General features: G+C 36.7%; 1 protein-coding gene across 1 annotated transcript in view; it reads left to right on the top strand.

The window, feature by feature from the left end:
• The window catches only part of LOC106088824 (uncharacterized), a 381,905-nt gene that overhangs the window by 48,670 nt on the left and 311,567 nt on the right, over positions 1-21,668 (top strand). The gene's annotated exons all lie outside the window — the stretch shown is intronic.

The raw sequence follows: 21,668 nt of genomic DNA, 5'->3' as shown, positions 1-21,668 counted from the left end.
AATTTTTGCAAGTTGGCAACTTTCAGATGATCTGTTTGTGTTTGTTCAGTTAAATATCCTGCATATACATATATATCTGATTCTGTGCTGGTGGATATGTCAATGCTAAAGTGTTAACATGCTATTGGAACCTCTGTTAACTATGTTGATTCGCTGTTAACAAGACTCTCAGAAAATGTTCTTGGGTCTGAAAAGCACTGCTTCGATTGAAATAGCTTTGATACATTTTTTTTGGCAATATTTTTTATATGAATGTACGTTTTGTGCCTTTTGATCATTGACATATCTAGCCCAGTATGCCTATAAAATATTGTTTTTACATTTGATACCATTTTTATTGAAATTTGGCTGCATATTAGTCAAAACTTCGCGATTTAAAATTAGTTTTTCGTTTTATACAACCGAGTGGGTTGTGTTGATGTATGTGTGATTAGAGGAAAAAAATGAAGTATGGGAAAAAAGGGGTCAATGCACTCACAGCTGTTTTACTTTAACAGAAGTACAAATGGAAATACACTCACACAGCTACATATCATTTTTTTCATAATGAGCCTTTTAAATGAAGTTTGTTTCACAGCCGATTTAGTTTTTTTTCTGCCGTGCTATGAATTCAAATAAACTCGCCTATTGATTCTTATTTGATATATTATATAAATATTTTTTTTTTCATGCCGTGTTTTTTTTTAACCCTTCTTGTTAAGTTTTGAGATTTAATTTAAATGATTAGTTTTTTTTTAGAGTTATGAAAATAATTTTAGTAAATTAAAGGATCAATTTAGATATACAAAAAAATTGGTTGTTAGCCTTGACTTTAATATTTCTTTTATTATATTTTTTTTTGTCTGTTTTTAAAGTATGATGTGATTCATCTCTATAGTGAGCGACCGGATTTGATAATGAACTTTTTCTTAATAAATTTAATGAATTTGTTAAATATGGAGTAAGCCCAAACCTTTGAGTTTGATTTGTAGGGTCGGTAAAGGAAGGTAGGGTAAATATTATGGGTTACCAACCAAGAAGCGATTTCTTTGGATGCTTTCGGTAAACAGGAAGGGAGGGCATGCTGTGCCATGCTGTGCAGCTTACACCTTAGCACAGCCGATCGAATGATGTCGGAAATAGATCCTCTGGTGTTGTGACCCCCCTTATACTTTGTGTATTTGTCTATTCTATCTGACTTTCTTTTGTTTTGGTTTTGCTATCATTCGTGCACGCATTAACATTAAAGCTGGTAGTTGGTAAAATTAAACGATGAACATTGGCAAGATCCCCCCCATCCGACGAGCAATAAGGCCGGTGAAATATGCGTGCCATGCCGTTTTGTTTCATCTATAGACATTTATGTGGAGTTTTGCTCAGACTAGACCCTTGCACACTACACAGTGCCACATATATTATATCCCCCACCTGCCTTATAACCATAATTTGGACGATATCAATAAAAAAAAACACTATGTGTAAACTTAAACCGATTTCGGCGTATAAAATTTCGGGCATATTCGTACAAAATTAATGTAACTACTATTACATTTATATATCTTAAAGCGATGCTGAAACTTGTACCCACTTTAATTGAAATTACGTAATATCCACGTATCCACAGAAGAGTATAATATCCAGTAATGACAAATTTCATAAAGTTTGGCCGAAAGTTGTGGCTAATTACTTACATAAATTGACTATGATAGATCATTTGTTCCATTAGCCGATCGTAGAATAGCGTGTCAAGCGCCTCGATCTTCTGTACTCCTTCTAATACCCTGACATCGAGTTTAGAAGTGTCTCCCACCACATGATCTTTCTATCGGTTTCTTGATCGTTCCGGTATGCGCTACTTATACAGCTACTTAGTCCTTATAAATGTAAATTGGACGATACATATGTATGGACGATACATATGTATGGAGCTATATCTAATTGAGAATCGATTTCTACCAAAATTCATATATAGTAAGAAAATACATTGAGGAAAATTTTGAGAAGATCAGTTGATAAATAAGCTCTAAAATGAATAATATGTCATGGGAAGAAAAGAGGCATATCAAGATAGAGCAAGGTGGAAAATTGTGCTTTACCTTGAAGGATAAATAAAGGAAAAAAACTTCTTATTCATGTAAGTCGGTAGGAATTAATCATTCGGATCCAAAGAATGGCTTCTTTATGCATCACAACCGCACTGAAGACCACACTGATTTCCAGGAGAACTGGAATTTGTAGTCATGCTTCTAGCGAGATCTTAGCTAAGTCTTAAGGAATTGGCCAGCAACGAATGTTGACTAGGACGGACATCTCAGTCACTAATAGTTGGAAAGCTGCAAGTAGTGACTTCTGAAGAAGCTGTGAGGACGTCGAGGAAGAAGAGACTACATAAGATCTGCTGTGTTGTGGCAAACAGAATGAGTTCCACTTTAGGTTCCCATTTCCTTGGGAATTTGTCTAAATTAGCGAATTTGAAGATTCGCAAGCTGTTAGGCTTTTTAAAGCTATCTGGATGATTCAAAGTAGATTTAGAAGACATCTTTTTTCCCGTTCCTCTGGTATCACAATGGACGAAAACGTTTGGTTTGATTGCACACTACCACTTAAACCTAACCTAACGTACACAAACATCCCTTTCGAATTACGATTCCCATATAACTTCACAGATGACTCTCAATTTCACTATTATACCCTCCACCATTGGATGGTAGTATACTTATCCAGTAATTCTATTTGTTACACATCGAAATATTGATCTGGGACCCTATGGAGTATATATATTCTTGATCCTCTCGACATTCTAAGTTGATTTACCCATGTTCGTCCGTCCGTACGTGGAAATCACGATAGTGCTCGAACGGGTGAAGCTATTAACATGAACGTTTGCACACATACTTCTTACTGTTTTTGGTCGTTGGGTATTGCAAATGGGCCATATCGGTTCAGATTTGGATATAGCGCCTAAACAAACCAATCCATCGATATGACGATATGACCGGAGTGGGCGCAATTCCTGCTCGATTTAGCTGAAATGTCGCACATTAATTTCTACTGTGACTTTCAACATTCGTGCCAAGCATAACCAGGAATCGTACCCTTACCTAGATCTCATAGCCTAGTTCTCGATTTGACTTCTTGAGCAACTATGAAAAGTAATTCTTTTCTATTTATTGCCTAACCACCATCATTCAAAAAAACTTTAAAAATGCGATCCATATCGCATATCCTATATCCTATTTTAAACCCAGCCACCGACAGGGTTGGGTATATTAATATATACATTCCCTTTGTAACACCTAGCAATATTTACCCCAGACCCCATAAGGTATACATATTCTTAATCGTCTTGACATTCTAAGTCGATCCAGCTAGAGGTTATCAACTCAATAAACCAATTTATTAGAATGTTTTTATACCCTCCACCATAGAATGGAGGTATACTAATTTCGTCATTCGGTTTGTAACTCCTCTAAATATGCGTCTAAGACCCCATAAAGTATATATATTCTTCATCGTCGTGACATTTTAAGTCCAACTAGCCATGTCCGTCCGTCCGTCAAAAGCACGCTAACTTTCGAAGGTTAAAGCTAGCCGCTTGAAATTTTGCACAAATACTTTTTATTAGTGTAGGTCGGTTGGTATTGTAAATGGGCCAAATCGGTCCATGTTTTGATACCACAGTAGTGGTGTAGGGTATAGAAATGTAGTACCCTATTTTCACCACGGGATCATTATGCACCATCTGTGAAAATTTCAAGAAGATCGGTTTAACCTTTTTCTGAGTCTATAAGAAACACACAAACAAACAAAAAAATACTCAAATTAATTTTTATCTATGAAATTCACCAGTAATATTGAGAGTCATGAGAAAGAAATTTCGAGAGAATCGGTTAACAAATGACAATTTTATTGCATTATTACTGCAAATCGGACATATATATGGAATCTATATCCAAATCTGAACCGATTTTTTTCTAATTTCAATAGGCTTCGTCTCTAAGCCGAAAAATATGCCCATATCAAATTTGGAGACTATCGAATGAAAATTACGACCTGTAGTTTGTACACATGTTAACATGGGCAGACGGACTGACAGACGGACAGACGGACAGACAGACAGGCGGATATAGCTAAATTGAATCAGAAAGAGAATCTGAATCGATTGGTATACTTATCACAGAAATGGTGTAAATGCAGGGGGCAAACTTCTCACATATTTGGCTCTTTATTAAAATCAAGAAACTAATTAATATTACAAGCGGAGAGGTTCTTAGCTGTACAACTATATGGATCCCCCTGTATAACAAAATATTTTTAGTTTATACAGTGTTCGTAAAGGTATACTTATCAATGTCCATGAACATTCCATTACGGAACAGGGGAAAACTTCTCACATATCAATCAGTGCTGCCCTATTCTTTAACTTTAAGCTCAATAATAAGGAGCCTCCTTTTTATAGGCAATTCTAGATATCATTTATGAAATGTCTACTAATAATGTTGGCTATTATCACGGAGAGGTTGAAAAATTGTTTCGACCAGTATGGAAAGATAAACGAATACCAAGCTGTCTTCAGGAGAAACTACTATTCTACTGCCGACAACATGTTTAACTTATCGTCAATAATACATTTGAACTGACACAGGAATAAAAAAACATGCATTTTTTATAGACTTCAAAGCTACATTCGACCGAGTTTCACGAAAATAGTTGATATATATGTTGCACAATATGCGTAATTCAATAAAGGTAGTTCAATTTATAGAAAATATTTATGAAAAAACGGTTTTTTCGGTTTGGATAGGGAAAGAGCTTTCAAGAGACTTTGGTACAGGTGCGGTCGTAAAACAATGTTGTCTCCTATCCCCTCTTTGTTTGCTATTAACCTCAATGATTTATATGAATTCAGTGTTGGAGGTATCTTTGTGGATGAATTGAGTATCCGAATACTGATGTACGCTGTTATTTTAGCAGATGAAATACACGTTTTACAACGAATGATAAGTAAACCAGAGGAGTATTCTTGAATATGGAATTTAATATGCAAAAGTCAAATATTATGATATTTCGTAAATGTGGAGCGATTTGCAAGAAAAAAAACTAGTTTTCTAACGGAAACAGGATTACGATCACATCCGAATATTCCTACTTATGATTGATATTCACGCCAAAACTATCCCACAGGAAACAAATGCAGGAAAGGAATCAGATGGCAAAAAATAGCATAAGCACGACATGGAAATGCTTCCTATCAAAACCAAATGTACCTTTAATAGCAAAATGGAAATTATTACATGCAGTATGTAGATAAGTACAATAATATGTGTCACAGATATGGGGATTCTCTCGTTTCGATGAAATTAATAAACTGCCACTATCCTTAAAAGCCAAATGGAATTTATTCCATACAGTATGTAGATCAATACAATAATATGGGTCACAGATATGGGAATTCGCTCATTTCGATGAAATTAATAAACTGACGCTATTTTCTTGATAAAGTTTTAAGAATGCCAAGCTTTGTCCCCACATACATTCTGATGTTAGAAACCAGTATCGAAAGTGGACATATTTTTACTTCGCACAACCATATGAACTTCATAACCCGAATTTCGTACGACCATGAAGACGAAAGACTTCGCAAAATACTGGCAAAGAAAATTATGTCATATGAAATATATTGGAAAAATCATCTCAATGACCTAACAGATATATAGCATGGTAGATTTCTCACCAAATCTGGCTTGGAGACAAAAAATACAACACCTTCTACAAAACATGCCTACAAATCTGATGAACGAAGCGCTCACGAAAGTCAATAACTCAAAGCGATTCCACAGCAAACTAGAACCTGCTTTCGATGGATCGTACTTCATTGATTATGTTACACAGGATGATATATATATATACACACAAACCCGAGGTGCTCAATGTGCAATAAAGAAGAAAATTAAGATATACGGCATTTCCTAGATCGTTGCTCAGCACTAAAAGAATTACGCCTAATGTTTTTTTTTTCCAAAAACCTTTTCTTACTGATTTTGAGCTAATTGATATTCTCAATATAATGAGAGTCAATTGGAAATGTTTATCAATTTATTGAAAAACATGTTCACAGTACAGGAACCAATTACTGTTAGAATTCAATTTGTAAACCCAAATTCAATTTAAAATTAAATTCAGAATTCAATTTGTAAAATTAAACACCGAAATCACTATAAATTAATCTATACTTATAATTAACAGACGTCTAAATGAGTGTCTTAATGCATATTTAGATATTTTTTATACCCACCATTTCAGGATAGAGGTATTTTCATTTTGTCATTCCGTTTGCAACATATCGAAATATCCATTTCCGACCCTATAAAGTATATATATTCTTGATCAGCAAAAAAATCTAAGACGATCTAGCCATGTCGGTCCGTCTGTCTGTTGAAATCACGCTACAGTCTTTAAATATAGAGATAATGAGCTCAAATTTTTGCACAGATTCTTTTTTGTCCATAAGTAGGTTAAGTTCGAATATGGGCTATATCGGACTTTATCTTGATATAGCCCCCATATAGACCGACCCGCCGATTAAGGGTCTTAGGCCCATAAAAGCCACATTTATTATCCGATTTAACTGAAATTAAGGATAGTAAGTTGTGTTAGGCCACTCGACATCCTTCTTCAATTTGGCTCAGATCGGTTCAGATTTGGATATAGCTGCTATATAGACGGATCTCTCGATTTAAGGCCTTTGGTCCAAAAAAAAAGCGCATTTATTGTCCGATTTTGCTGAAATTTGGGACAGCGAGTTATGTAAGGTCCTTTAACATTCTTCTTCAATTTTTCTCAGATCGGTCGAGATTTGATATAGCTGCCATATAGACCGATCTCTCGATTTAAGTATTGGGCCCATTAAAAGCGCATTTGTTGTCCGAAATTTGTAAAAGTGATTTGCGTTAGGCTCTTCGGCAATTTTTTTCAGACCGATCTCTCGATTTAAAGTCTTTGCCCCATAAAAGGCACATTTATAATCCGTTTTCGCAGAAATTTGACACAGTGACTTATGTTAGGCTCTTCAACATCAGTGTCGTACATGGTTCAGATCGGTCTATATTTGGATATGGCTACCAAAATAACCAATATATTGTTCAACAAAATTGAACAATGATTTGTGTAAACCCTAATAACCACTCAATATCAATGTCAAATGTGGTCCAAATCGGACCATATTTTGATAAAGCGGCTATGGGGGCATATATTATGCATTTTCACCGGCTTATGACGAAAGGTGGTTTACATATATACCCGAGGTGGTGAGTATCCAAAGTTTGGCCCAGCCGAACTTAACGCCTTTTGACTTGCTTAATTTAACATGATTTCGTATAACTATTTTACGAATTTTTTCGAAAAACCTATTTATTTAAGTCCAAATTCAATCGGTGGATATAGCTGCCATATAGACCCATCTCTCGATTAAAGTCTTTGCGCCATAACAGGTGCATTTTGTTCTACAAAACGGTAACCTTTTTATACCCTCCACCATAAGATGGGGGGTATACTAATTTCGTCATTCTGATTGTAACTACTCGAAATATTCGTCGGAGACCCCATAAAGTATATATATTCTTGATGGTCGTGAAATTTTATGTCGATCTAGCTATGTCCGTCCGTCTGTCCGTCCGTCTGTCCGTCCGTCCGTCTGTCCGTCCGTCCGTCTGTCCGTCCGTCCGTCCGTCCGTCTGTCTGTCGAAAGCACGCTAACTTCCGAAGGAGTAAAGCTAGCCGCTTAAAATTTTGCACAAATACTTCTTATTAGTGTAGGTCGGTTGGTATTGTAAATGGACAATATCGGTCCATGTTTTGATATAGCTGCCATATAAACCGATCTTGGGTCTTGACTTCTTGAGCCTCTAGAGGGCGCAATTCTTATCCAATTTAAATGAATTTTGGCACGTAGTATTTTGTTATGATATCCAATAACTCTGCCAAATATGGTTCAAATCGGTTTATAACCTGATATAGCTGTCATATAAACAGATCTGGGGACTTGACTTCTTGAGTCTCTAGAGGGCGCAATTTCTATCCGATTTGGCTGAAATTTCGCAAGACGTTTTTTATTGTTATTTTCAACATCTATGTCAAATAAAGTACAAGTCGGTTCATAACCTGATATAGCTGCCATATAAACCGATCTGGGGTCTTGACTTCTTGAGCCTCTAGAGTGCGCAATTCTTATCCAACGTGTTTTGTTATGATATCCAACAACTGTGCCAAGTATGGTTCAAATCGGTCCATAACCTGATATAGCTGCCATATAAACCGATCTGGGATCTTGACTTCTTGAGCCTCTAGAGGTCGCAATTATTATCCGATTTGACTGAAATTTTGTACGACGGATTCTCTCACGATCATTAACATAGGTGTTTATTATGGTCTGAATTGGTCTATAGGCTGATACAGCTCCCATATAAATCGATCTCTCTATTTTGCTTTTTGAGCTCACAAAGAGCGCAATTCTTATTCGAATTGGCTGACATTTTACACAGGTCTCCAACATATAATTTAATTGTGGTCCAAACCGGACCATATCTTGATATCGCTCTAATAGCAGAGCAAATCTTTTCTTATATCCTGTTTTGCCTAAGAAGAGATGCCGGGAAAAGAACTCGACAAATGCGATCCATGGTGGAGGGTATATAAGATTCGGCCCGGCCGAACTTAGCACGCTTTTATTTGTTTTTTATTAGACCCTTCAATGTCTGTGCCGAATTTGGTCCAAATCGGACCATAGTTCAATATAGATGCAATGGGTGCATAAATTATGCATACCCGAGATGGTGGGTATCCAAGGCCCGGCTAAACTTAATGCCTTTCTACTTGTTATATTTGTTTTGATTTTGCAATAAAACTAAATGTCAAATGCTTAAAAAGATGTTTTATTTAATCCTATATTACACACATAAGCAACAAAGCAGTTTAACAAAGATGAAAACACAAATAAAGTGTGATTTTTTTAAAAGCTATAGGAAAGATTTTTGAAAAAAAAAAACATACGATTCAGAATAATGAATTAATTCTTTATTTGAATCGATAGTACGGTACATATAATTGACCGTGACCTTGCCTCAAATGGTTCATCCGCTTAGTCCAATTTTGGCATACTCTTTCCAACATTTCGGCCGATTCCTCGCGAATATATGCTTCAATGTTGTCTTCCAATGCGTCAATTGAAGCGGGCTTGTCTGTATAGACATGAGCTTCAACATAGCCCCGAAAATATTAGTCTAAAGCCGTTAAATCTCACGATCTAGGAGGCTAATTGACCGGTGCCGAACGTGAAATAAAATGTTCACCGAACTCGCCTCTCAATAAGTCCATTGTTAAATACGCTGCGTGGCATGTGGCACCACCTTGATGAAACCACATGAAATGCAAGTCTAGATCTTTGGCAATCTAAAGTAGGATATCATCTCACGGTAGCGCTCACCATTTACTGTTACGTTACGATTCGCATTATCTTTGAAGAAGTACGGTCCAATGATGACACGGCCAAACAAACTTTGACTTTTTATGGGTGCATTGGTAGCTCTTGCAATGCTTCTATTGTAGCTGATCTTCACTTTAAAATCGAAAATTCTGCTTATTTACATACTCATTGAACCAAAAATGAGCTTCGTCGTAAAATGGAAGAAGCGCATGCATTTTGATAATAAAATTCAATAATTTGCAAGCGTTGTTTTTTTGTAAATTATAGACCAAACTGAAGATGTTTGACAGTGAAACAAAACACGAAACGTGCGTGAGCTGTTCGAACCAGTGTTGCCAAAAAGATAATAGCTAATAAATCACCTTTTATAAAACAGATTTGAAGAATATAAATTATAAAACGGTGATTTTTTCTATACCCACTTTGACTTTTGAATTCACAGCATTTAGCCACCAAGACAGTTTATTTTACTTCATGGTTAACCGCCCAATTATAATTTTTTGAACAGTTCTTTTTTTCAACTTAGCCTCTTAACCTAAAAAAAATCAAACATATTTTAAGGCTATTTTGCGTCTTTAACTAAGGTAGACTGTTGTCCTGTCTCAAAGTCAATTTCTTAATTTTCCATGATATTTTAACCTTCATTTTAGGTTTTTGGCTTTAATAACAAGACGTTAATTTAAGGATTTACTTACTTACCATTTAAATTAAAAATTTCTTAATATGAAGCAAAATATTTTTTACCAAAGGGATTGATTTCTTAAAAAATTGGAAAATTGATTATCCCTAAACTAAGTTTGCTAATAATTGACTCGAATCTTTAAAGTTAGGACAAAATGTTTTCAGTATACCACTACTAATTTTTACAGTGTGCTCCAATTCCTCTACTTATTATTTCAAATAATGAATTTTTCTGCTTTGCACTTTTCAAATGCACACCGGATGTAGCACATTTTCCTTTTAAACTTAGAATCTTTAAATTAAAAAATATAAAAATTTAAACACGCTACTATTTGTAAAGCTTTTCAGTGTCTTAAAGTGAGATACAACATTGCCCTTGTCCAAAGGCCATTTCCTAATATTCAACAATATTTTTAGCTTTCTGAAAAGATTGTTTTTAAAAATAAGAGGCAAAGTAAAAAAATAAGAAAAGAGGTGTTTAGTTCGGCCGGCCGAACTATAGATACCCACCACCTCGGTATATAAACCATATTTCGTCAAAATCCCGTGAAAAATACGTAATTTATGCCCACATAGCAGCTTTATCGAAATGTGTTCCGATTTGGACGAAATACTAAAAAGTACAAGTCATTGTTCAATTGTGTATAACAAAATATTGACCTTTTTCGTAGCTATATCTAAAAATGAACCGATCTGAACCATATACGACACGGATGTCGAAAAGCCTAACATAAGTCAATGTGTCAAATTTCAGTGAAATCGGATTATAAATGAGCCTTTTATGTGGCCTAGACTTTAAATCGAGATATCGGTAGCTAAATCCAAATCTAGACCGATCTGAGTAAAATAAAAGGAGAAAGTCGAAGGTCTTAACACAACACACTGTCCCATATTTCGGCGTCATCATACAATGAATGCGCCTTTTATGGGCCCAAAACCTTAAATCGAGAGACCGATCTATATGGCAGCTATATCCATATCTGGACCGATCTGGGCCTAACTCAACTCACTGTTCCAAATTTCGTCGACATCGGACAGTAAATGCGCCTTTTATGGCCTCAAAACTTTAAATCGAGAGACCAGTCTATATGGCAGCTATATTAAAATCTTGATCGATCTGGGCCAAACTTAACGAGAATTCGAAGGGCCTAATACAACTCACTATTCCAAATTTCATCGACATCGGACAATAAATGCGCACTTTATGGGACCAAAACCTTAAATCGAGAGATCGGTCTATATGTCAGCTATATCCAAATCTTGATCGACCTACGCCAAATTGCAGAAGTATGTCGAGGGGTTTAACTTAACTCACTTTCCAAATTTCGGCGACATTGGACAATAAATGCCCCTTTTATGGATCAAAAACCTCAAAACGAGAGATCGGTCATTATGGCAATTATATTCCAATCAGGATCGATCTGGGCAACATTGAGGTAGGATGTTAAAGGTCCTATTACAACTCAATGTCCGAAATTTCGGCGACTTCGGATAATAAATGCGTACATTATGGGCCCAAAACCTTAAATCGAGAGAACGGTCTATATGGCAGATATATTAAAATCTTGATCGATCTGGGCCAAATTAAGGGGGAATTCGAAATGCCTAACACAACTCACTATTCCAAATTTCGGCGACATCGGACAATAAATGCGCTTTTCATGGCCCCAAGGCCTTAAATCGAGAGATTGTTCTATAAAGCAGTTATATCCAAATCTGAACCGATCTGAGCCAACTTGACGGAGGATGTCGAAAGGCCTAACACAACTCACTGTCCCAAATTTCGGCGAAATCGGGTAATAAATGCGCCTTTTAAAGGCCCAAGACGTTAAATTGAGAGATCGGTCTATATGGCAGCTTTATCCAACTCTGAACCGATCTGACCCAAATTTAAAAAGATGTCGATGGGCCTAACACAACTCACTATCCCAAATTTTGGCATAATCGGGCTATACATGCGCCTTTTATGGGCGCAAGACCTTAAATCGAGAGATCAGTCTATATGGCAGCTATATCCAAATCTATACCGATCTAAGCCAAATTGAAAAAAAATATGTTGATGGGCCGATCACAACTCACTGACCCCAATTTTGACAAAATCGGATAATAAATGTGGCTTTTATGGGCCTAAGACCCAAAATCGGCGGATCGGTCTATATGGGGACTATATCAAAATATAGTCCGATATAGCCCATCTTCGAACTTAACCTGCTTATGGAAAAAAATGGATCTGTGCAAAGTTTCAGCTCAATATCTCTATTTGTAAAGACTGAAGCGTGATTTCAACTAGATCGTCTCAGATTTTTATGCTGATCAAGAATATATATACTTTATGGGGCCAGAAATGGGTATTTCGATATGTTGCAAATGAAATGACAAAATGAATATGCCCCCCTCCTTCGGTGGTGGGTATAAACATTTCAGTAAATTTTTCTTTAAAGTCGAAAAATCCGACAACCTTAAATTCAGTTATCTTTAGCTCGAATCTTTAAAGTTAGGACAACATTATTATACCCTCCACCATAGAATGGGGGTATACTAATTTCGTCATTCTTTTTGTAACTACTCGAAATATTCGTCTGAGACCCCATAAAGTATATATGTTCTTGATCGTCGCAACATTTTATGTCGATCTAGCCATGTCCGTCCGTCCGTCTGTCTATTGAAAGCGCGCTAACCATCGAAGGAGTAAAGCTAGGTGCTTGAAATTTTGCGCAAATACTTCTTATTAGTGTAGGTCGTTTGGGATTGTAAATAGGTCATATTGGTTCATATTTTGATATAGCTGCCATACAAACCGATCTTGGATCTTGATTTCTTGGGCGCAATTCTTTCCGATTGGAATGAAATTTTGCTCGACGTGTTTTGTTATGATATTCAATAACTTTGCCATGTATGGTAAATAATCGGTCCATAACCTGATGTAGCTGTCATATCAACCGATCTTGGGTCTTGACTTCTTGAGCTTCTAGAGGGAGAAATTCCTATTCGATTTGGCTGAAAATTTCCATGACGTATTTTATTATGACTTTCAACAAATGTATAGAATAGGGTTCAAATCGTTTCATAACCTGATATAGCTTCCGTATAAATCGGTCTGGGATCATGACTTTTTGAGCCTTTATATGTCGCAATTATTATCCGATTTGCCTGAAATTTTGTACGACGGATCCTCTCATAACGATCAATATACGTGTTTGTTATGTTCTGAATCGGTCTATAGCGTGATACAGCTCCCATATAAATCCATCTCTCTCTTTTACTTCTTGAGCCCCCAAAGGGCGCAATTCTTATTCGAATTGGCTGACATTTTATACAGGTCTCCAACATATAATTTGATTGTAGACCAAACCGGACCATATCTTGATATCGCTCTAATAGCAGAGCAAATCTTTTCTTACATCCTTTTTTGCCGAAGAAAAGATGTCGGGAAAAGAACTCGACAAATGCGATCCATGGTGGAGGGTATATAAGATTCGGCCCGGCCGAACTTAGCACGCTTTTACTTGTTTTTATTCTGGTATGACTTTCAACAACCATGCCAAGAATTGTCCAAACCAGTCCATAACCTATATAAACCCATCCTCCTATTTTGCTTCTTGAGCTTCAAGAAAGCACCAGTTTTATCGGATGAAGCTGACATTTTGCGCTTTAACTTTTACTCTGACACTGAGCCAAGGAATGCTAACTTTAAAAATCACTTCGTTATCTGCACGACAGATTGGTTAAGGTATTTCTTTCTGCAGGGACAATGCAAAAAATAAATTTTAAAAGGAATCACAGAAAACTACATTCAATTAATTGCAAGACTTAAAATGATGCTTTAAATAATTTTCATTATTTCCTGTACACTATTTACTTTATGATGATTTTCTTATAAAGTTTTGCTTATGGTTATTTTGTGTTAAAATGTCCATATAGAATATTTATCTGTGATTTATAAAACGTACTTTAAAATTGAGTCATGTTGCCGTTTTTTTCCACTTCTGCATTTTTTTCTTGCTTGTGATGTCCCATTTTTATGGCCATGTTGTAATACTTAAAATGTTTATGACTTGCAGAAACGGCAACAAAAACAGACACACTTAACAGCCAGATCGCTGGAAAAAAAAGAAGAAAATGAACAATCCCGGCAACAACAGCAACTTAAAAATACACTTTTTGTTAAATTTTATGTTGTTCTATAAAACTACAAAGAAACACTTAAAAGCGTTGCCATTTCTTGCTCTCTCTCCGGCAATAGTAGCGGCCCTCTGAAAGTTGGGAAGTCATCACTGCCCCCTCAGCGGCTAGGGGTTTTGCATCCACCTTACTAAATAGTCGTAATAAAGCAACATTTGCCAGCTATGAACAGTTTTTGGTATGGAATAAACAATACAAAAATACATTGAAATGTTTATATGCCTTTTTACTTGCGTTTTTTTATTTTTTTGAAGGGAAAAACTAAAAAGCATTGTAAGTATAAAATGTGGTTGTGGTTGATTTTATGACAGCATGTTAAATAATGTTTACTTTACATGACTAGAGAAGAGGTGATTTGACGTTTTGTCTGGGAGGGGCCAGATGTATCAAATATATACTTACGGTTTATAAACATGTTTAAAAGCTTTGTACACATTTTAAAGATACATTGAATATAAATAGTTGTAAAATTTTATATTGAACATGTATACTGAAAATTCGAAAGATGTTATAAGTTTGCTGGGTGATTTTAAAATAATTTGTTTATTTGTAAGTCCTTATGTTCTTTGAAATCGATTGATTCTTAAATTCGACAGTTGTATACAACTTTGAAGTTCCATGAAGCATACATTCCACCCTTAGAAAAAACCATACAAGGCTTTATCAATATGGATCCCATCAGTTCTTGAAGCCTAGTACTGACCTCATTCACAGCGAAAATGCCTATTAAATTATTGCGAAATCCAACGGATTCTTTTCTTTGTCAGAACACAAACAAAAGTCAAACAGTAAGACACAACAAAGACAACAATATGGAAGCAGAGTTGATTCCGCCCATTTCGGGAGCATTAAATTAAATTTGCAATCAAACTTGTGCGAAATTTATCCTGATGCAGCGACATGTCGCTACTATTTTGCTCACAGAACTCAGTACCACTTGTTCGGAATGTGTTCGTATTATCTTCGTCACCATTTTTTTTATAATGCGTAAATAGACGTAATCACATCAGTCAAAAACCGTTAATAAATCAATAAGACTTTTTGTGAAGAAAACGTTCTATACATTCCCCGAGCGTTCACATTCTGACTACGTTCGGTGCACAGATTAACAAAAATTTTTACCTTGCATTTTCAACCACAAATGTTCATAACTCAATTAGTTTTTTTCTGAACGAAACATGTTATACTTTCCCCCAGCGTACACATTCTGACATCGTCCGGTTCACAGATATTGTGGTTCTTGCTGGGTTCAGTTATAATATCCCAACTTTCAGAAGGCCGCTACTAGTACCCGGGGAACTTGAATCTGTGAGTATACCCCTACACCGAACGAAAAATGTATACCAACGGTAACGATTAGAAAGTAATACCAAAACAATGTCGTACGGCTTGGATGATGTGAAGAGCATTATAAATACCATACGGTATTGTTTTAATTCATTAATTCATGGTGTTGCTTTGCTATCAATATCATTGATACCATATGGTATCAATTTTTCTTTCGGTGTACCAACATTTATGCTTAATCTTCAATTAAAGCGTACAATATGGTCACAAATAAGGGCCTGTGAATTCGCCAAGGTTATATGATGCTGAGAATCGAACTTGTGGGCATCAATACACCACATGACTATGTGCTTACATCGTAAATGGGAACCAAATCTCATTCCCACTTAAATTCTTATTCATTCCGGAAGCTACTTCTGTTGCGAATTAATTTGAATTATTTTTGATTTGACGTATATTTTGAATTCTCTTATTTGCAACGTATAAATTTGGATATTTTGCATTATTTTGTTTGAATACAACTGTTTACATGCCCCATGTTCACATTACTTGTTTACATGCCCCTTTATGTATATGCCATGCCTTTGACGTTTTCAATGCAACACTATGGTCCGCGCGAATGTGAATGCACTGACGACCGAGTAGAGTAAGCATTATATTATAAGCACATCGAATTTCATTCAATTTCCTATAGATAATAAAACAATGGCCCACAACGATTTGCACTTTTCAATACACATCATTATAACCCAATCTAAATGCAGGCCTAAAACTACTCACTGTTTCAAATTTCAAAGAAATTGGATAAAACATAAAGCTTTTATGGGCTTCAGATCCTTTATCGGGAGGTCGGTCTATCTATCAGGTGTTGGGAGGCCTAAAACTACTCACTGTTTCAAATTTCAGCGAAATGGGTTAATAAATAAAGCTTTATGGGCTTCATACCATTTATCAGGAGACGGTTTATATGGCAGATATATCTAAATATAGTTCGATCTGAAACATATTTGGGTCAGATGTTTAGAGGCCTATAAGTACTCACTGTTTTAAATGTCAGCGAAATCAGATAAAAAAAGCATCTATATCTAAATACGGTCCGACCTGAACCATATTTAGGTCAGATGTCGGTAGGCCTAAAATAACCCACTGTTTTAAATATCAGCCAAATCGGGTAATAAATAAAGCTTTTATGGGCATCAGACCCTTTATCGGGAGATAGGTCTATATGGCAGCTATATCCAAATATAGTCCGATCTGAACCATATTTGTTTCACAACGCTTTGCACTTGTCAATGCACATCATTGTAACCCAATCTAAACGCAGGCATAAAACTACTCACTGTTTCAATTTTTGCGATATTGGATAAAACATAAAATTTTTAGGGGCTTCAGACCTTTTATCGGGAGGTCAGTCTATCGGTCAGGTGTCGGGAAGCCTTAAACTACTCACTGTTTCAAATTTCAGCAAAATCGGGTAATAAAATAGCATTTATGGGCATTAGACCCTTTACCCCCAGATCGGTCTATATAGCAGCTATATCAAAATACGATCCGATTTAGCCCGTGCCAAATTTCAACTCAATATCTCAATTTTTGAAGGCTGTAAAGTGATTACAACAGATGGACGGACAGACGGACCGACACACAGACATAGTTAAATCGTCTTAGAATTTAACGACGATCCGAAATATATATTCTTTGTAGGGTCGGAAATTGATATTTCGATCTAACGGACAAACGGCAAACGGACAAAACTGACTGATGTGAGTTATATCCTTGATGTTCCTATATTGACCACCGTGGCGCTTTGTTTTACAGCTCACCCTATGACGCCAAACGAATCGTTATAATTTTGGGGGTATTGCAGCCTACACTGATTTTTGTTCCTAAGTTAATTACATCACAAAGTATTCTGCTGTGTGATTGATCGACTATTTTAGAGTGAAGTGGTACTCTAGATATATGATGAGAGGATATCCGATTCAATCTGTCAGAGTTTCAAAGAAATTGGTTTAGCCGTTTTTGAGTCTATACGGAACAAACAAATTTGTTTTTATACCCTCCACCATAGAATGGGGGTATATTTATTTCGTCTTTCCGTTTGTAACTCATACATATATTCTTGCTCGTCTTGACGTTCTAAGTCGATTAAGCCATGTCGATTCATCTGTCCTTCCGTCTGTTTGTCGAAAGTTAGGCGCTTGAACTTTTGCTTATATATTTCTTATTAGAGCAGGTCAGTTGGGAGTGTAAATGGGCCAAATCGGTTCATGTTTTTGTATAGCTGCCAAATAAACCTATCTCAGATTTTGACTTCTACTGGAGGGTGCAATTCTTATTTGATTTGGCTAAAGTTGCAATTTGCAAGTAGCGTTTTGTTATGACTTCCAACAATTGTGCTAAGTATGGTTCATATCGGTTCATAATGCTATATAACTACCATATAAACCGATATGGGAACTTGACTTCTTGAGCATTTACAGTGCGGAATTCTCATCCGATGTGGTTGAAATTGTGCGTAAGGTTTTTCGTTATTACTTCCAACAACTGTGCTAAGTATGGTTTAAATTGGTTCATAACCTGATATGGCTGCCATATAAGCCGATCTAGGATCTTGACTTCTTGAGCCTCTAGAATGCGCAGATAAAGCTTAAATTTAGCATGAAGTTTTTTGTTTCGTCTTCCAACAACTATGCCAAGAAAGGTCTAAATCGATTCATAACCTGACATAGCTCCCATATAAACCGATCTCCCGATTTGGCTGAAATTATGCTTAATGACTTCCACCATGGTCTCCATCCAAAGCATGTATGGCCTGAATCGGTCCATAACCTGTTTTAGGTTTAATAGCATGGCAAATTTTATACGTTATCCTTTGATTGCCTATAAAGAGATACCGGGCAAAGAACTTGATAAATGCGATCAATGGTGGATGGAATATAAGATTCGGCCCGACCGAACTTGGCAAGCTTTTATTTGATATATCCATGCACATAGACAGCTAGATGAAACAAAAATTCTTAAATAGTCATCAAAATAGTCAATCAAAATCGCGGGCGGGCGAATGTTGAGAACCCACCACCATGGATTTTGCTAAAAATTTATACAAACCAAATTTAGGCAAAGACATACCAAACTTCTGTCAAACCAACAAAAATTAAAGGAACCGAATAAGAATAATCAAGAGATCGTATAAAATGGGAGCTATATCAGGTTATAGACTGACTTGCACCGTACTTGGCACAGTTGTTGGAAGTCATAATAAAGCCTTAAGTGAGATCGGTTTATAAGGACTATACCCAAATCTGAACCGAAATGGCCCATTTGCAATCCCCAAATTGCAAATTTTGCTTATGAACATTCCACTTAGGAACAGGAGCAATACCCAACCTATATCAATATAAAGTAGCACGCGTAAGGCGGCTAGCTTTACGCGTTCGACCGCTATCGTGATTTCGACAGACGGACGGACATGGTTAGATCGTCGAAGAATGTCGAGACGATTCAGAAATATATACGATTTATTAGTATACCCTCATCCAATGGTAGTGGGTGTAAAAATTATAACGTATTTCTTACATCGGCTAAAATTGTTATTTTGCATTCACAATCTGGAAGCCACAGTAGCGCTGAGGTTTGCATGTCCGCCTTTGACGCTGAACGCATGGATTCGAATCCTGACGGGAATATTAGAACAAAATTTTGTGGGGATGTTTGAGGTAGTTGTGAGGTTAGGTTAGGAAGGGTTGAAAAGAGGGTTCGGATAATTTATAAATACTAAAAGTAACCTTAAAAAAAGAAAATCTAAGTTATAAATTCCGCGCAACTTACAATACAAAATCCTAAATTGTTTTCCATACCGCGCCCCTATGTTGGTTCATGGCTGGTATTGTGTGCCCACCTAAGTACCGGTGTCTGTTGGCCGCTAAAGCCGGGCAATGACATATAAGATGCTCCAACGTCTCATAGTCTTCCCCACATGCCCTACACATGCCATCAATTGCCGCACCGATTTTGCATAATTGAGCTCGTAGTCTTATGTGTCCTGTTTTGATACCGAAAGCTTTACTGACCCCCATCTTACTTTCTTTCAGTAATAACAGAAATAGTCACAATTCGGATCTCCCCATAGAATTTTCGCCGTCCTACCGAATGTTTTGCTTTTCCACAGTTTTCTCTGTGGAGCTCTGCTCTTTCGTAGCCCACGCCGACTGCGTCGACCCGAAAGGCTTCTGGTTAACTGGAAGCCTTTCGGTTTATTTATGGCAGTCCTCTGGCCTTCACTGGCAAATAGTCTGCTTTTTCATTCCTCATTATTCCGTTATGGCCCGACACCCAAACGATGCAATTGGTACCATCCTCAGAGATGACATTACTCTCCTTTTTACACTCCAAGACAGTTCGTGACCTTACAGTTCTGATTGTTATTGCCCTAATGGCTAGTTTAATGTCAATAAAGATGTTCACACTCGATGTCCTCGCTTGAAAAACACGACACCTCACGCATTCCGTGATCGCTCGGATCTCTGCCTGCAGCATCGTATTATGGTCAGGCAGTCTAAAAAGATCTCAGTCCCTGGGTTCTCAATTTAGGCCCACAGGCCCACAGGCCCACTCTATCCTCTAGCTTTGATCCATCCGTGTAACATGATGATCCAGATATTTGTGAGGTACTACGCCCCGTTAAAGCTTCTCCCGTTCGGACTCGGCTATAAAAATAAAAATTTTTAAAATTTTGTTAGAAAAATATTTTGTTTTGTAATGAATATATTAAATTTCATGGAAATAGGTCAAGGGAATCGAGTGGGTTAACCCACATTACATTGTTATTTCTATATGGGATTATAAATATGTTTATCCTTCATGTTTGCACCCAAATTTCATTGCCGATACCAAAGACAGATTTTCTCTCAGGACTATATTCAAATCTCAAGAGTGAGGAGCATTTAAATTACATACGCACTTTCATTCACTTAGTTTTACGTTGTACTAAGAAACACTTGACACAGTTAAATGCCAAATCATTTCAAATTTGAACGATAAATATCAATATCCTCCATAATAATACTCCAAATCTCTTAAATCCCAAAAATTTTCTCCAACAGTGATTTATTTAGATTTGGAGCTCCTCGTAAAGCATGAGTAGTTGTCGTACAATTCAATACATTTTCCATTTTCAATTCAGCAACGTGTGTGACTTACGTTACGTCTTAGGCAAATGCTTTTTCATGGGGGGTCGGGGAAAGGGGCAGTCGGAGAAAAGTAATAAATTCACTCATAGAACCGACAAAAGGAATGCTTAAGCAGCACTTTTCCTTGATTGTTTATTTCTCGCCGAGGAAACAAACAATAAAAGATGTTGCCTTTCCAAGGGGAGGAAGGTTAAGACACTGCTCCATCCCCGCCCCACCAACAAAAATACAATGAAATAAAAAATTTAAATAATTTCCTAAATTCTTGAGAGCATTTACTTTAAAATGTCAAAATCGATTATATACTTGACAAGCACAACAGAACAGCGACAGCGCCAGCAGGAGCAACATCAAGGACATCGACAAGAACAATGGCAACAAGCGTCAGAAACAGCAGTAGTAACAGCGTTTGATGGTAATGGCAATACCAGTGACATCAAACGGGAAAGGAGGAGTTGATGTTGTAGTGTGCCAATTTCCAAAGCAAAAGGGCCAAAGTGTCAACAGTTTGGCCATGCTTGTTTGTAGTGCTACAAGATGGGCAGATTCCTTAGCTCGCAGATACATAGATGGGTGGGGGATATTGCTATGCCAAAAGTGTCAGTTGAATGGGGAAGGGGCTGAAGGTCGACAGAGTTAGCATGACAGTAGGCAATTCGTTGCTCAGACAGCCTCCCCAATTTAAATGCGAGTGTTAATAATATTGCGTAAATTTGTTAAGGCTTATTATTTTACGACAGTTTCCTTTTGCCGATTTAAGCGTCATTTGGTGTTAGCATAAAAAGTGTTTGCCACCACCACAGCTTGCTCTTTCTAAAGAAAATTGAAAGGGGCTCAAAACTATTGGTGATTGCCTAGGGTAATAG

The sequence above is a fragment of the Stomoxys calcitrans genome, chromosome 3, assembly GCF_963082655.1.
Source record: "Stomoxys calcitrans chromosome 3, idStoCalc2.1, whole genome shotgun sequence".
Taxonomy (NCBI): domain Eukaryota; kingdom Metazoa; phylum Arthropoda; class Insecta; order Diptera; family Muscidae; genus Stomoxys; species Stomoxys calcitrans.
Note: the sequence above shows the minus strand (reverse complement) of the source record. Positions and strands in the feature narration are given on the sequence as shown.